The following is an 18153-nucleotide window of genomic DNA, read 5'->3' on the forward strand; positions in this document are numbered from 1 at the left end:
AAAGCCATTTCTACTCTGATTTCCTTCCATTTATTTTCATCAGTCCTCTCAGTAAATGTCATTATTGAGTTGAGCAGTGGTTCACCAATCCATTCCTGGCCATGCTGAGGGCACAACAGGGGTTCATGTGATGAGACTGCGTTGCCAAATGCTCGTCTCATCCCATGCAGCTTCATCTAGTACAGGCTTCTGAAGTCAAATCTCAGTACTGCAAAGAGGCCTGGTAGGGATAGCAGACGTGGAGGGGTAGCTCCTGTAGCAGATCCCATGCTTGGCATGGAGAAGTCCATGGTTTCAATACCCAGCATTGTAGATAGAAAATGATAGTTTTCTTTACTTTTTAGACTCAATTTTTGCGTATGTGTTTAATTTCTTCACAGTGTGGACACTTACACCCAGAAGGGAAAGTTGTCCCAGTCCTGGCCGGCCCTGAACATCTGGTGAGTCCCCCGTGTACTTCTCATCACAGTGCTAACCAATATGCAGTGTTGTAACCATAGACAATACCCATGGCAGGCACACAGTGTCAGTACAACCTTGTTTTCAGTTTTGAAAATAAACAGGCCACAATGGAACACACCAATAAACAACTGTTCCTATTCTCTTTGGAAGTCAAGTTGCAGGATCTACGAAGATAAATGAAGATGGTCACAGTGAATATATGAAACTCACACTAATTGAATGGAATGGAATCAGATTTCACATACAAAGTAGCTAATGGAACCTGAATCAGTTCTTTATACCCCACACTTATGTTACCTTGAAAGACTCAGCATCACATCAGATAGAGGTCCTGCAGATCCTTTTATCAATCAGAGAGGTAGGACAGACAGCCACTAATACTGCAACCAAGTAGGGAACAGAGGTGCTACGGAAGCAGAAATGTAGAGGATATGTCATCTTGATTTCCTACATAGCAAGTGAAATGGAAAATAAGGGAAGCCACAAAGCCACAGTCAACACTGTGTAGATTCATAAGGCAAGATCTCTTGGCCAATGTTGCATAAACACTTTGTTTGGCAGAGGTGAACATTTATTACAGTAAGAAGCATTATTTTCCAGGAAAATTCAGGAAGTACTCTCTTGCATATACAATATATAGATAGTTTTTGATGAATTATAGATACTTTGAGAAAAAAGTAGGTATGAGAATTAACATAGTATTTGACTGTGTATAATTTAAAGATAAAGTAGTGATAATAAGGGGAAGGAAACGTATGTCTAGAGAAGTCAGCCATAAGTGTCAGATACTGGAATATAGATAGGTATGTGTATAAAGTTGTACAGAGAGTGTGCATCAAGTTTGTGGGCAGTATTTTGAATGTCACAGTAGTGCACTTTTATCTGTGCCATTCCATCCTTTCACGAGTTGGGTGAATGACTAAGATGAGTGAGGAGAATGGAGTTCCTGTTGTTCTAGTGAGCCATAAAGAGAACTCTTAGAAAAATCTATAATCAGATCACCTCCATGAGACTTTATTCCAAGGGATTGTGTATGTTTTCTAGAGCTCAGTGACAAATCATAATGAAGTAGCTTCTGCACTGACAATGTATTTGAGAGCACTGAGGCGATTCAGTTCTCCAAGGGCCCATGCACACTTGGCTGTGACTCAAGGATGAAGAAAATAATTGAAGCACAAAGTCCCATTTTGTTGTGATAGTTTTCTTGCCCATGGATTCATCCTCTAGTTTTCTGACCTACTTGGCACATGCCATTCTTTCTGTACAGTAAATACTAACATTTTTTTGGCCAGTCCTGGGCTTGAGGTCAGGGCCTGAATCCTGTCCTTGGATTTTCTCAAGTCTAGAGCTCTACCACTTGAGCCTCAGCACCATTTCTGGCTTTTTTTTCTATGTGTGTGGTACTGAGGAATTGAAGCCAGATCTTCATGCATTCTAGGCTAGCACTCCACCACGAGGCCAAATTCCCATCCCAATGCCAATTTTTAACAAATATGAATCCAGGGTTTATGAGTTGATGCGTAGAGTATAGACATCATTTATCTTGGGCGAATCATTAAAGTCTTGGGATCAAGACATGATTTTAATTGCTGAAGTGAAGAGTGACTAGGTGTTCCAAAGAAATCACATACTCAACCAAAGAAATTATGGACTGTGTAACCTATGTGTTTGTGTGTGTATGTGTGTGTGTGTGTGTGCGTGTGTGTGTGTGTGTGTGTGTGATATGTGTATTCACATGAGTATGCATTGGTGTTATGACATGCCCCTCTGCTCTTGTGCTCTAATATAATGCATTATCACTCAAACTCCACATTTGTAGTCCAATGTTTTGGTGCAGGATTGGAAATAGCCATTCAAAGCCATTTCTACTCTGAGTGCCTTCCACTTGCTTTCATCAGATCTTCCAAAAAATGTTATTCAGTGGTTCACCAGTCCATTCCCTGCCATTCTAAGAGAAAACAGAGGTTCACATGATAAGGCAACATTGCCAAAACTCGAATCACTCCTATGCAGCTTTGTCTAACACAAGATTCTGAAGTCAAACCTCAATACTTCAAGGAGGCCTGGCAGGGATAGTAGAGGTGGAGGTGTAGCTCTAATATCAGATCCCATGCTTGGCATGGAGAAGACCATTGTTTCAATACCCAGCAATGTAGATATTTTTCTGCGCTGTTCTGGCTCAATTTTTGTGTATGTGTTTAATTTCTTCGCAGTGTGGAATCTGACACCCAGAGGGGAAATGTATCCCAGTCCTGGCCGGCCCTCAACATATGGTGAGTCAATGTACTTGTCAACTGAGTGATAAACAATGTAAAGTGTTGTAACCGTAGACAATATATATGACAGTCGATCAGTATCAGTACATCCTTGTTTTAAGTTTTGACATAAATAAGAATAGAAAAGGTCAAAAGACAATTGTTCCTGTTTTCTTTGAAAGTCAAGTAGTAGGATCTATAAAGGGAAATGAAGATGGTCATAGTTCATTTATAAAGCTCACACCAATTGAATGTATTGGAAACAGATTTCACTTAAAAAAAAAACACTAATGGAACCTGAATCACTTCTTCATACTCCACTCCTCTGTTACCTTGAAAGGCATACTATCACATTGGATGGGAGCCTACAGATCTTTCTATCAATCAAGGAGGCTAGAAAGACAGCCAACAGTAGCACCAGCAAGTGGGAACTGAGGGAGTCATGGAAGCAGCAGTGTAGATGGTATATCAGCTTGATTTCCTGTATAGCAAGTGAAATGGAAAATAAGGAAAGACACAAATCCACAATATATGTCCATAAGGAAAGAATTCTTTGTCAATCATTTTATAAAAGATTTCTTTATCAGAGGTCAACATTTCTTTGGACCAAGAACCTCATTTCTAGGAAATTCCCCTTCCAAAAATAGTATATTTTGTGATTGTTTTTGATGAATTGTACCAAATTTGGGTGAAAAATAGTTTTAGGAATTTCCACAGTGTTTTACTGTGTATAATTTAATGATTCAAAGCAGATCATACGTATATCTAGAGAGGTTAGCATAAAAGGACAGATACCAGAATATGGATATACATGTGTACAATGATATTCAAAGACTGAGCACATAGAATGTGGAGAACTATTGGAGTGTCACGGCAGTGCGATTTTGTCTGTGCCATTCCATCCTTCTGAAAGTTGGGTGAAGGACTCAGACTCCAGGAGTAAGTGAATTCTCCTGGTCCTTGTGAGCAGTGAAGGGAACTCTTAGAAAACTCTGATCAGACCACCTGGGCATGAGACACAGATTGAAGGGTTTGTACACATTTTCTAGGACTGCAGTAACAAAGGATCACAAAGGAAGAACTTGTGCACTAACAATTTACCTCCCACGACTGGGGATTATAGGTCTGAAAGTGGCTGTGAACATTTGTCTCTTGTTCGAGACAGTAGAAGGGAATGTCTCCACAAAGTCTCCCTTTTGGCTTGGACAATTGTTTGGCCCATCCACTCCTCCTTTAGATTTCTATCCTATTTGGCAGATGCCATGTTCTTCTGTACAGTTAATGCAACTTTTTCATAAATGTGAATCGAAGGTTTCTGACTCCATGAATAGTGCACAGACGTCATTTATTTGGGTAAAGCCTTAAAGTCTTGGCATCAAGACATGATTGTAATTTTTGAAATGGACAGTTGCTAGGTTTTCTCACAAGATCACATTCTTCATCAAGGAAATTACCAATTGTGTGTGTGTGTGTGTGTGTGTGTGTGTGTGTGTGTATTCCTGTGCAGTTGCTGTGGTATTTGGCCTTGTGCTCCTTTTCTTCTTGTGCCATGGGTGTTGCTTCCACTCTTGATCTGTACATTCCCTCATCAGCATTTTGCTGCTGAACTGAATTAGCCTTTCAGACACATTCTTTTCCTTAGTGACTTTGTTTTTGTCATCTGTCTTCAGTTCTCTCAGTACATGATCCAGTAGATCACAGAGGTCTGACAGTGGTTCATCTACCCATGCCAGATCATCCTGAGAGCACAGCCAGCAAGGGATGATTGAGTCAGCATAGACAAAAGCAATCTTCTGTCCTCAGAAGCTTCATTCAGCACTGGGCCCAAACTTTAAGCTGCAGTTTCAGAGACAGGGATTGAAGCTATAGAACAGTTAGATACACAACTCAAATGCATATCTAGCACAAACCATAGTTTAAACCCCCAACCTTTTAGGGAAATGCATTGTTTCTTCTCCCAGTGTCCCACTTAATTGTCTCTATGTTTTGTATTTTGTTATAGTGAGCACCACACATTAGAGGTCCTCATATCTGAACCGAGCGCAAATGTTTGGTGAGTTGATTTGACATCTCAGTGTACAACCGTTTTGGAGTCTGAGGACAATACAGATTATACAGACAGCCTAGGAATATCTTTATGAAGTCATTTTGAATATTGACACAAATAGAGGATGATTGGGTTGGTCAAAAAACACTGGTGGATTGGTTGCTCTGTAGTCTAGGAAGCAACCAAATTTTTCATAATGTCAGTGCTTGTATGTTGCTTTCTATTAGCCAACAGAGGTGACAATCCTACTCAGAAGTAACCCCGTGGTGAAATGGTGTGTAGAGCCTAGTATTAAAGTTCTTATTGAGTGTGGATTGACCCTGCATTCTCCAGAATGGTGATACTGAAAAGCCCACCATTATATTGATGGAATTCCTGCTCTGGCCTACTGTCCATTGTTCCTATCTGAGAACTGAAATCAGTAAAGATATCCCAGATTATTGAAGGAATGGAGGAAGCAGAAAATTAGGGAATTCAGGGTTGAGTTCCTTTGACTTGCATTGAAAGTTACACAAGATGGAATTAGGCATTGTGGTAGATGTACTGAGAAAAATTCTTCCATCTTGGATGAAACCTTTAATTTTCTGAGGTCCATATTTAATATCCCCAAGAGATACAATTCCATTTCTATGGCAAAATGGAATACTGCTTTTCATTTAATAACATGCCTCTCAGTTTTGCACTGCAGTACCAGAGAAAATCACTCGAGGGAACACAAGAGCTGGAGATGTAGATGTAGCTCAAGTGGCAGAACATTTTCCTAGCAAGAGCAAGGCCATGATTTCGATATCCAGCTTGTATAAAACGTGTTTGAGTTCCTCTCCATGGTCCAACTCAATTATCTGTTTCTAATTTTATTTCATTACTAGTGATGTCACGACGTTTCCAGCCACTGCGGTTTGTGACTCAAACATTGACATTTGGTGAGTTGTCTATCATCTGAAAGTTAAACTGATTTCAATGTAAGTACAATGCCCAATCAATATGGCAGCTTCTCAGAGAGTTCTCATGTAATCCTTGTGTGTATTGAAATAGAGAATGATAGCATAAATGAACACACACTTGATCATGGTCTGCTTTGAAGTGAAACCTAGCAACCAAATCCTTATTTACATATCAGTGCCTGCATGCAGCTTTCACAGAGCCAACAGTGGTAAGAATCCCAGTTAGAAACAGTGAGAATGGCCTTAATGGTTTCTCAATGAAAAGAACAACATATCTTTTTCATTCTCCAGAATTCTGATACCCACTATCAGAACTGATGAGAATCCTTCTTCTTAGGCTACCGTTCCTTGTCCATTTGGAGAGGCAGTTAAAAAAATAACCAAATAAATGAAAGGACAGAGGGAGTAGAGCAGACTTAGAATGCAGAAAATTAGAAGTTCTAAAGCACTGAGTTCCTCTGAAGTGAGTTCCAACTAGCATTAAACTGCATAATATCAATAGCATTGTGCTAAGTTTACTAGGAAAGAAAAAGACTTTAATCATGCATAAAAGTTTTCTTTTACAAAAGAAATTAATTTTCCTTTCCAGGGAAAAATGAAAATACCTTTGTTCATTTTGCTAAGTTATGTATTATTTCTATTCCTATGAATTTATTTGTGTTAGGTAAACTGTAGCCAATTTGAATAAAAAACTAAGACTATGAGTTCACATGGCATTTGATTCTATCGTTTAATCCTCTAGCATGAATGGAAAAGATCCAACAGAAGTTGGGACCGAAGAATTGACAAAAAGGTCAGATATCTATATGTAGATAAAGATATGTAAATATACATGGTTGTTAAACAGAGTGTTTCTGGGAATTATTTTCAAAATGTTCTCAGTGCAGCTTTTGTCTGTAATATTACTCCTTTTCCATGGTTGTTGAATAAATGAGAAACGAGTCTCACAAAAGTGTTTTGCTATTTTAGTAAGCAGTGAAGCAAAATTCCTAGACAATCCACACCTTGCTGATATATGAGATCCTACTAGAATTAGATTTGTTCCTTTGGTGTTACAGCAGTGACACACAATTCCATGCATTTGTTCTGACCAAATGAATTTTTTCAAGGTGAAGAAATAAAATGTCATACCAAAGAGACTACAAGTTTGTTTCATTGTGAAAGGGGTAAATAACCTCTTGTACAACTCTTTCCCATATTTTTGCTGGTTATGCCCAGTTCTCTGATGGGTGTGCTCTTTCTCTAGATCCAAAACTTTAATTTATGCATAATATTTTCATTGTCCACTTCATGCCACATTTTAAACACTGTGGTTCTAAGGTTGGTGACACTATGAACACTTTATAGACAGCATTTATACTGGTGAAAGAGATGAATCCATGGCATTATGATTTTATTTTACTTCTTACTGCTCACATGTGAATACAGGGATCATGAAAAAATTCACATTTCAAATAAAAGAGTTTGGAGACAGATTGGGTCCACGAGCATGTGGAATGGGGGTACTCTGATACTATGGCTTCTAGTCAGGGCTTCAGGAATATTCTGCTTTCTTGCTTATACCTGAGGCTCTGCTTCTGGAACCACACATACAGTGCAACATTTTACTGGATCCTTGGAGATGGACAATTACAAAAATAAATTTCTACCCTGGATGTTTTCATATTGCTGTCCTCTGATCTTTGCCACCTGTGTAGATATAATTATACATATGAACCAAAAGCATGCACATCCATCGTAGATTCTGGTGAAAGCCCAAGTGGATCAAGCAAGCCTAGGCACAAAGATTCACATACCATGAACAGAGAGTATCACAGATAGTGCTCTGAGTTGAGACCTGAATACTGGAGATAAGGGGTGTTAGGGACAGAAAAGCTAGAGATACAGCTCCATTGGCAGATACTTGGGTGGCATACTCAAGATCATAATTTCTATACCTATAGTAGTGTCAGAAAAAAATGTGTGATTTTTTTCCAACATGGTGCAACCTGATTTTTGTATATGTTTAATATGTCCACAGTGAAGACAACGACTTAACATCGGTTGTTTTTCATTCTAATGAAGACAACAGTAATTGGTGAGTTGATTTTTTTTAGTAATATATCATTTTGGAGGATAATGTGTCTTCAGACTACACAGGACTGCCTGTCCATATCTGCAGGTAATCATGATCTGGTTTGAAACTTATTAGAAAATGATAGAGTAGATCAAAATACACTGGCTCATGGGGTGCTATGAAGTCAAGTACTAGCATCTCAAATCCTTAGATCACCACAGTGCCTGTCAGCTAGTCACATGAGCCCAGGCAGCTGGGAATCCCTTTCTGAAACAAAAAAGTAATCCTAGTAGTCTATATGGCTCATGAAGGAAGACTATATCCTTCCTTCTATAGATGCCTGCAACCACAATCAATGGTAGCCCTGCTTCTAGACTTCTGTTCCTTGTCCCCATGTTAGCAGCAGGAAAGTCACCAGGGAGTAGAGGCCACCTAGAATGCTGATATTTAGATGATATCCAAGTCTTGATTTCCATTGAAATTAGTTGAACTGAAACCAGAAGAGGTTATTCTATATCAGATCAGGTAGATATATTGGGTCATAGTATTCTTAACTTTTAGGGAAAAGTCTTACCTTTTGCAAGTAGAAGAGTTTAATTTCTCTAAGACGCCTCCAATTGAGTTTCCTAGCTTGCATGGATACTGAACATAGCTATCCAAGTAGACAAATGTGGAGACTGAGAATTGTGATGTTCATGGAGGTTTCCAGCACTAGAGAACACCATTAACCTAGTTTCTATCTGATCTGAATACAGGGTGTATAGGAGTCTTTCTAACTTTGTTTCTTTGGATAAAACAGAAACTTATCTGGATAAAAGAGAAACATGCCAGGAAAGCAATGTTTCGTGTCCCTGTTGTGTTTAAGACACTGTAAAAACACCCACACAATCTAAAAGAACATTTCATTCAAAATGCTTTGGTATGAGATTTTTCAGATTGGGTGAAGGACAAAAGAATCCTGAAAGAGCAAGAAACAAAGAATTTGGAAAGAGCCAGAAACAGGCTGCAGTTGGCAGGGCGTAGAGGAACCTTCAACAGCAGGTGAAGCTGGTTCTACAAGTACCCACTCATCATCACTGTTGATGGAACCCCGCCTCACATTTATACGTGTTTCATGTTTATTCTGGTGGATATGGATGGATGTAAGAAGTTAGTCTAGGGACTTAATCAGGAATTTCTTGGTTGCAATGAAGATGTGTCCCTCTAGAGTGTAATTGTACTTAAAAAGGGGGACTATGCATTGGTATTAAGATGATAGGTCCTTCAATATGAATCCATCAGCTTTTCCTTTGCAGAAGTTTAATGTTCAGGTCACTATCACAGGAAAACTCATTTCTAGTTAAAGATGTTAGATATGAATTAGGATGATATAGATGAATATTCAAGGTCAGTTTTTACCAGACTCATCAAAGAAATGCAGTGATTGGCTTTTCCAAAGTTATATTCAATAACAGTATCTATGTACTTTTGTCCATATTGATAGCAGACACCTCAATCCCAGTGTACATTGTTCAGAGGCCCAGCTGCAGGTCTCTAGTTTATGGCCCTTGGGTTACAGCGTGAATTCTCTTATGATGTTGAACTTTCGGTGTTAGTGACAGACACTGGGATCAAGAACTTAAATAGTATACAAGAGATGTATACTAGGAGAACAAACTGAATCGGGAGGTAACAGAAACCATCACCAAATGCTGTATCCTTTTTGCATCTGAGAAGAAAGGCAGAGGAAGTAAATATTTTCCTATATGCAATAGGTGTTTAATGCATCATAAATTTATACAACTCAGTAAATTGTAAAGTCATATACAAACTTCCAAGTAATTGATTTACTTGGGCGTAAGGTTCCTGTAGCTATAAGCTTCAGAATCATTTTTATACAATATTTAAGAATTTATATATCAGATCTGATATGTGATCAAATGTATGTTATCACAAGTGTGCATATATACATATGCAGAGATATTTATAAGGAGTGAACACACAAAACACATGAGTTAATGATAGCTAAGTGTGTAGAGCACATGATTGGAAGTGGGCAGGATGAAATAAGAGGAGAAAGGAAGAAGACGTTCAAATTTGTAGAACGACCCTCTTGAGAGTTTGGAATTGCTGTGTCATTTTAACTGTCATGCTTGTCACTGATGTGTCAGGGGATGACATCTGTCTTCAGATGAAACTGGGTGAGGGAAGAACAGGTCATGAGCAATATACTTCATCTACCTTGCTCACATTCATAACATATTCCTTCAGAAAATACGAAGTATATTACCTATGGGTCTGTGTTGGAGTCCTTCTTGGACATCTAGGAGGGGGGTAAGATGGCGACGGAGCCCACAAATAATCCCGGGAACACAGACTCTGGAGACCAGACTCCAGACTCACGGTGCAGTTCGCTAAATACAGATCGAGTGGTGGCCGCCACATCAGCAAATGGGGACTTCCCTGTGTATGACCGTCAGCCAATGATGTCCTGAGACATGCCCCACTTTCTAGGAGTACCCGGAAACTCCTATTTCTGGTGGGAGGGGCCAGGTGCCCTCTGGCTCTGGACTGCTTGGGTCACTGAGTGTGCACATGCTGAAGCACAGGTGGCAAGCAGCGGGGCTCCTAAATCACTATCTAGGAGTCCCCGCAGTTTCCCCTTTTTCTTTATTTGTGGACACTCATAACGGAATGTAGGATGGGGCCCAAACCTTGTGCAAAGATATTAGCTAGATGGCATCCAGGCAAGCCTGGATAAACTCAACCAACTTAGCTAAAGCAAACATGGGTCCTGCTGCTGTGGAAATGAGTGTGGTGGGCCAGAGAGAACTAGGGCTAGGTGGGTTTAAGATGGGACTGGCGTTAACGGGAGACACAGCCCCCATGTACTCCCCAGCATGCTTTGAGGGAAGACAATAGGGTTGCAGTTCCTCTGATTGTATTGTTCATAATCATATCACGGTCCCATGCCAGGGTAGACATAGGATGAGGTAGCTTTGAGGAGAGTGTGGAGGCAGATTCTGTGGCATCCACAGCCAGCAAAGCAGTCATCCAGGGTGGTTTTTCTGGATAGGTCGGTGTCCTAGGTCATACTGGTGAGATCGCAAAGGTGGAGGCAGAACTCAGGTCAGCTGGCTGCGGGTGGCAGCCTTCTTCCAGGGGGGTGCTGGTCTCCCAACTGGCGCCGGAGCTAAGGTGACTGAACCCTGGAGGCAACTCAGAATAGCGACCACGATGGGGAAGAAATGAGGCAAATCACCAATGTGCTCCCCTTTCTGACCTGCCGGACTACCCTTTCCCACATGGATTCATCCCGTATCCTACCTCCAATCCCTCACAGGGAGAGAGACAGAACAATTTCATAAACTTGCTCAAGCTGTCTATCAGAAAAGTGAAGGTGCCTGCTCTCCAAGATCCCTTTCCACATAATTGCTTATAGAGGTCCACTTACCTACTAGTTATACCCCACGTCTGGGCACCAGTTTTTGGAGTCTTTCTCAGACTTCTAGGAGGGGGTAAGATGGTGACAGAGCCCACGAATAATCCCAGGAACACAGAGTCTGGACACCAGACTCTCAGTGCAGATCTAAGTTTATTTTAGAAAACGCGATGGCTAAATACAGATCAAGCGGTGGTTGTCATGTCATCAAATAGGGACCTCCCTGAATGCGACCATCAGCCAATGGTGTCCTGAGACAGGCCCCACTCGCCGGGAGTATCTGGGATCTCCTACTCCAGGCGGGAGGGACCAGGCACCCTCTGATTCTGGACTGCTTGCATCACTGAGAGTGTACATGCTGAAGCACAGGTGGCAAGCAGCATGGCTCCTAAACCACTAGCTACAAGTCCCCACAGGTCTGCAGTAGATTGCAGAAAGAAACAGACGTAGAGGCTAGTGAGCAGCAGAACTATTTGTATGAAAGATCAAGGTCATGTAAGTATCCCTTATAATATACAACCCTGTCATCATGTGAAGCTAGTGTTTACAATGCCCCTGGGTCTAGCTGTGCCTCTCTGCCAGCTTGTTCTGATCCTAATCTCTAACAAACTGAAAAGACATTTACCCTCATACCACACTTTGTATTGTTTTATAACAATGTAGATATTTTTAATGGTGGGTATAAGAAATTGCTATGAGAAGTGGAGAATCTGGAACTTAGCTGTGAGAAAAGAAGAAATTTGGAATGAGAAAACAGGGCCATTAGAAGCTAACAGCACTGCTTTTACTTAGTTGCAAACAATGAGCATAAAAGTTTTGTTGTATGGATATGGCTTTCTTGTATGGAATTGTCCCAGACCAAATATGTCCCTTCCCAAACTACTCTCTCTTCTTTATATGCAAAGGTTGTTGCCAAGTCTCAAAGTGACTGGATTGATGTGGTAACAATGTTCATTCTTGGCACCACATACTCTGAAGATTATCCCAACCTGTGAATGGAGGATATTGCAGTATCATTCAGAGCAAGTAATGACTCCATGGTTACTTTCTCTCCTCTGTCTTCAGTTACTTGGGAAAACTGGAGGTTTTGATTACATGTGATGAAGATCATGGATAGATGACTACCCTGCCTTCTCCTTAGGAAGTTGTGGCCTAGTGTCTTGGTGACTCAATGAGTAATGTGTTCTCTTTACCTTTGGAGATGACCTTGCACCTGTCTTCTTTTCTGACCCAGTGAGCCAGATACACAATTACTTTAGAACGCTTATTGTTAATATTTTATCACCAAGTATATTTCTTTGATAATCTTAAACTGTAATGTTGTGCTGATTTGAAATCAAGTGTGAGAAGAATATTTCAGTTATAGGGAAGAAGTATAGTCCACTGTTTTGTGACTTGCAAAATAATTTGACCCAGAATATGAAGTTTAATTATTCATGTGATATCTGACTATATATATTTTTTTGTTCCTATAGCACATCTGCATTTGAATTTTGTTCAGCACATGATGATGACAGTGTGACTGAAAGGTAAGCTATAATCCAAGCCATATAATAGAGTGCTAGACAAATGTATATGTGGAAGTTTATGCACATATTTTATATGAATGTATGTACAGACACATGGACACATAAGTATCCACATTCATAAGGCTGGAGCTGAGCCCTTGTATTTGAAGAAATACAAACAGCATGAAAGGAGTGGTGACATGTGTGATGCAGTGCAGTTCAGAAAGTGAAAGATTCTGTGTTGGATCACCAGTGCTGCCAGGAAAATGAAAGAAATATGCATCAGGAAGGGTCTGCCTGTCACACTGACTGTGTGGTATGTGGAAATTGGAGGTGATCCTATGAAGAAGCCAGCATGGAAAACAAGTTATTGAGACCCTTATCTCAAGCAGTGAGCCTGTCCTAGGAGCTCACAGCTGTATTCCCTTCTCCCAGGAGCACAGATAACCAGGTGATGATCTGAGGCCACTTCCAGACCTAGACAGAAGGAAGATCTTCCTGGAAAGACATCTACAGCACCAAATGACTTAGGCCATTACTCAGGTGGTCGAGTGTTTGCCTAGCAGGCAAACAGAATGCCCTGTCATCACACACCAGTGTGACAAAAAGGGGAAGCATTCAGTAAATTTCCAACAAGCTCCTACTGGCTCTGTAAAACATTGGGTGTGACTCCTTCTGTGCTAATACACCACTGACTCTGTACCCACCTCCAAAACTCCCCACCCTGTGACTACTATTCTACCTCACACTTCTTGACTATCATGTTGAGCTGTCACATTAAAGTTAGTATGTTTTTCAATATCATCACTTTGTTTTCATTTGCTTCAAGACACTTTAAATTTCTTTCTTGGTTTATCAGTCCCCCGATCATTCAAGTGTCTATCAGTTAACTTTCATGGGTTGTTTTGTCCTCTCTCTTTTTGTATCTCTATTGCTTTGTAAAAATAAGATACATTGGTATATCCAATTTTTGTTTCAGTTTCTTCTAACCTGGTTATTAGCTTAACATGTGATTTTCTGGTAGAATGTATATTCTTCAGTTAGAAAATGAAATGTTTTGAAGTGTCTTCTAGACAAATTTGAAATGTGGTAAACTTTGATGTTTTGTGATTGACATTTTTGTCTGAATGATCCTTCTTTTCTAGCAATGGATATGAATGCATGTAATATACTCTTCAAGTATATGTCTCCTTGTAGGTCTCATGATGTTGGTTTTATAGAAAAGCATTTTCCTGCACTATATACCTCTATCTTTACAATAACTATTCCTGGTTGTTTATTTGATGTATTTGCCATAATTTCCTGCTCTTCTTGACATCTTTTTCCAGGGATTGCTGTAGTCTGGGGTTTTATTTTTACATATCAAGAACTGCTTGTTATTACTTTCATTTGATTTTTTCTAGACATACACTCTTCCTTTCCATCCTCACTCTTAAAAATGTGTATTCAGCAGCCAGCATATCATTGGGGCAGGGGTTTTCAAACTTACTCTACTACCATTGGCACTTTCATTGGATACAATAATGCATATTCCCCTAAGTTTCTGATTGATCAGAAGAGACATATTGCTCCCATTCTCATTTATTTCTGTCATATATCCGTGTTTCATTGCTTCTTTGTTATTTGGTGGCTGCCAACCCAGAGAAGGATTGATTCTCTTCTTCTTTGTGTATTAGCCTAAAATTGTACCCTGTATTACTGGCAGTAAGTTGACTTAGTGTCAGTAAAGATATGATTAAAATACTTGATTATCATCAAAGAACGTATTTATTTCAGCTTGAATAAATGCTTTTGTGGGGTCTGTGGTAATATTAACAATCTATTGTTAAGTGAAGGATAGTTATACAATCAGTAAATGTTAATATATCATTTTTATTATAATCAAAATGATGACCTAGTTTCATCTATATTCTGATTTTATCTATCATTATGTATGGTATCCTATGAGGTAGCAATTTGCTATGAGTAGTGAAAATTGATCATTTGTATAAAGTAGATTGTTCTTTGACTGAACATGTATGCTAAAGTTATGTGTCATGCCTGCCTATGTATTCCAATACACTTCTATCCTGAAAATTGGCTGTAGGACATAATGTGTGATCTAGGATGGAAATGTGAGTTAATATCCTTGAAGGCTCTCAATGATCTGATGATATTTACATATATACATATCTATGCGTATTCCTAATGTCAGAATGAAGGCAAGAAATGTGTGCATACACAAACAGATGTCAACATGTTAAACAAGAAGTAGCAGAGCAATATGGTATAGGCATGAGATCCCAGCTGTGAGACATAGGTAGGAATACTATAGTCTGCTGTCAAACCTAAACAGTGAAGGAAACTCTGTGGGAAATGTATGAGAGGTAAGAGATTTTGCCCCAAAATGAAGAACTGTCATCTGATACTACAACTGAACTTCCTGAAAGAAACAAAAAGGAAGGGTAGGGTCTAAATATACATACACTCTCACCTATGTGTATCTATGCATATTTGCATGTTGGTAAGTCCAGACACACGTGAATGGATAGTTACAGAAAAGAAAGTGATAGAGATTAGAGAATTTAATTTTAAGTATTGATGACACTGCAGAGCCTTTGATATTTTTCTAAGATCCTTGGGCTCTAGTATCAGTAGAGACCTTTCTAAAATCTTAGGTATTTCCAAGAAGAAATACCATGAATTCTTCTTGTTCCTAATCTATTGTAGTGGCCAAAACCAATTCAGTGTTATGCTGTAAGACTCAGCAGGTTAAGAAATTTCTCTCTGGTGACTCCATTTTGTCTAGCTAGAGGATAAAGTAAGTTACAGGGGTTTTGTCTGTCTGTCTGACTGACTGTCTCTGTTTCTCTCTCTCTGTCTATTCTCTGTGTCTCTGTGTGTCTCTCCCTGTCTCTCTCTATGTCTCAATGACTGAGAAAAGGTTGGACACTAGGGGTTTTTAAATTTGATGTGTATATTCCAGAAATGACTTACTGTTAAGGTGTGTTTTCAGCCCCAAACAAAAATTTGCCTAATTATGTGCTGGATGTCTATCTCAAGAGATGATGATGAAAAGACCAGAGAATCTTTTCATGCCCATGATCATCCCTGATATGTCTCATTTCATTGCTGTGGGAAGGAGGCTGGCTAAAATAGAATGACTTGCCTAGGATTTCACATGTTCTGGGGAAAACAGACAGCTGAAGACAGCTCCCTCATACCATTTGTGATATTTTTAGTGGATGAGAAGTCTTTTACCATCAAGTGATGGTTGGAATTTTATGTGAAAGGTAATACCCAAAGCATGTCTGTGTGTTTGTTTGCACATATATTCTATAGATTAAGGTAAATAACTCATGAACTACAAATCCTTTTATGAATCAGAGAGGCTGGACAGACAGAGGACAGTAGTGCTAGCAAGGAGGGGAGAGAGGAAGCAGAAATGTAGATGGTTGATCAGCTCCATTTTCTTCATAGCAAGGGATATGGAACATAAGGAAACCCACAAAATCACTGCAAAAAGTGGTTTAGGGTCATGTGAAAAAAACTCCTTTTACACCTTGCATAAATCTTTGTGTATCACATTTCATTGAAGAGAGAGGCCTCATTTCTAGGAAAACACAGGAAATAACCCCTAGCATATAAAGAGTATTTAGAGTTAGTATTCAGCTAGTTATAGCTGTTTGGAGAGAAAAAGTAGTTTTAGGAATTTCCATAGTATTTGACTGCGAACAACTTAATGGTTCATGTTGGTAATGAAGAGCAGAACACTCAGAGATCTACAGAGGACAGCCATAAGAGGTCAGATACCCAAATACAGTCAGACTTGTGTAGAAAGCTGTACCAAGATGAAGGAACATGTTAGTGGGAACCATTTGGAAGGTCAGGGAAGTGCAATTTTGTCTGTGCCATTCCATCATTTTGCAAATTGGGTGAAGGACTGAGACTCCAGTAAGGAGAGGGAGTTCTCACTGTCCTGGTGAGCAGTGAAGAGTCCTCTGCTTCTGGCCTGCCACCCATTGGTGCAATGTGAGAGTAAGTCAGTAAAGACATCCAAGATTACTGAAAGTAAGGAGGGAATAGAAGGAACAGAGGAAGCAGAATATTAGGTATGACCTCAGGGTTGAGTTCCCTTGAACAACATCATATTGAAAGTCATACAAGATAGCATTAGGTCCAGTGTTAGGCTACTGGGAAAAATTCTTCTACCTTGGATTAAAACGGTCCATATTTAATTTCCTGAAGAGATTCAACTGCATTTCTGTGGTAAAATGAAAATACTGCTTTTCATTTGGTTCTGGTCTCTTAGTTCACACCAGAGTACTCAAGCACAGTGCTAGATGGAACAAAAGAGCTGGAGATGGAGCTGCAGCTCAAGTGGCAAACATGATCCTAGCATAAACACAGACATGGTTTAAGTTTCCAGCCTCGTAGAAAAGTTTGATTTCTGCAGTATGTCCCAAATGAGTTTTCTGTGTCTTATTTTATTTTATTTTTTAGAGATGAAACAACGTTAACTGCAATTGCAGTTTGTGACTCAAGAATTAACATTTGGTAAGTTGTGTTATCTGTCATCTGAGTGTAAATTCATTTGTAGTGTGAGTTTAGTGTACAATCTATGTGACAGCTTATCAGTATCCTCATGTAATAGTTATTTTTGTACTGAAACTAAGTAGAAATTGATAGAGTCAATTAGTACATACTTAGTCATGGTCTGCCATGAAGTGAAATTAGCAATCATATCCTTATTTACCTATTATCAGTGCCTACGTGCAACTTGCACTGAGCTAATAGAGACACGAATCCCAGTCAGGAACAATTAGGTTGTCTCAGTGGTTCTGAGGTGAAAAGAGTTGTTGGGCCTCTTTCCTTCTCCAGAAATCTGTTTCTTAGACAGGCCCACTGTCAGTTCTGATGAGAGTCCAATTTCTCAGCTGTTGTTCCTTGTATTTTGTTGATAAGCAGTTAAGAAAAGAGCCAAGTTAGTGAAAATAAGAAGGGAGTAGAGCAGACTTAGACAGCTGAAAATCAGATTGCATAAAGGATTGAGTTTCTCTGTAGTGAGTTGCATGTACAATTAAACTACATGATACCAATAAATATTTTGTTAATTTTAAGAAAGAAAATTTCTTTACTTGTGCATAGAAACTTTCTTTTGAAGAGATAACAGTGTAAATTCCCAAAGAAATTAATTTCCTTTCTAGGGAAATGTGGGGACAGATTTCTAATGTTCAGGGAAAATTTTCCAACAAAGGAAAAGACATTAACTAAGTTTCTATATCATCTCGATATTGTGTGCCTGGGAATCTTTCTAACTTTGTTTGGAAAAACAGAAACATATAAAAGATATGTTTCATGTCCCTGTTGTGATTGAGATACTGCAAAAACACTAGCACAATCTAAAGGGCATTTCACAATCCTTGGACACATACTACCAAATCCCCACTGTTGACTACACTTCTGTCTTACACATCTGGA

At 39.4% G+C, this 18153-nt stretch overlaps 1 long non-coding RNA gene across 1 annotated transcript; it reads left to right on the forward strand.

The window, feature by feature from the left end:
- The first annotated feature begins 402 nt into the window (after positions 1 to 402).
- On the forward strand, positions 403 to 5928 carry LOC150039443 (uncharacterized). Its single transcript, XR_016534447.1, has 4 exons — positions 403 to 440; positions 2676 to 2735; positions 4720 to 4770; positions 5634 to 5928. It is a non-coding gene; the product is annotated as an uncharacterized LOC150039443 (long non-coding RNA).
- The last annotated feature ends 12225 nt before the right edge of the window (positions 5929 to 18153 follow it).

The sequence above is a fragment of the Megascapheus bottae genome, unplaced genomic scaffold, assembly GCF_031878675.1.
Source record: "Megascapheus bottae isolate mThoBot1 unplaced genomic scaffold, mThoBot2.hap1 HAP1_SCAFFOLD_40, whole genome shotgun sequence".
In the NCBI taxonomy this organism is placed as follows: Eukaryota; Metazoa; Chordata; class Mammalia; order Rodentia; family Geomyidae; genus Megascapheus; species Megascapheus bottae.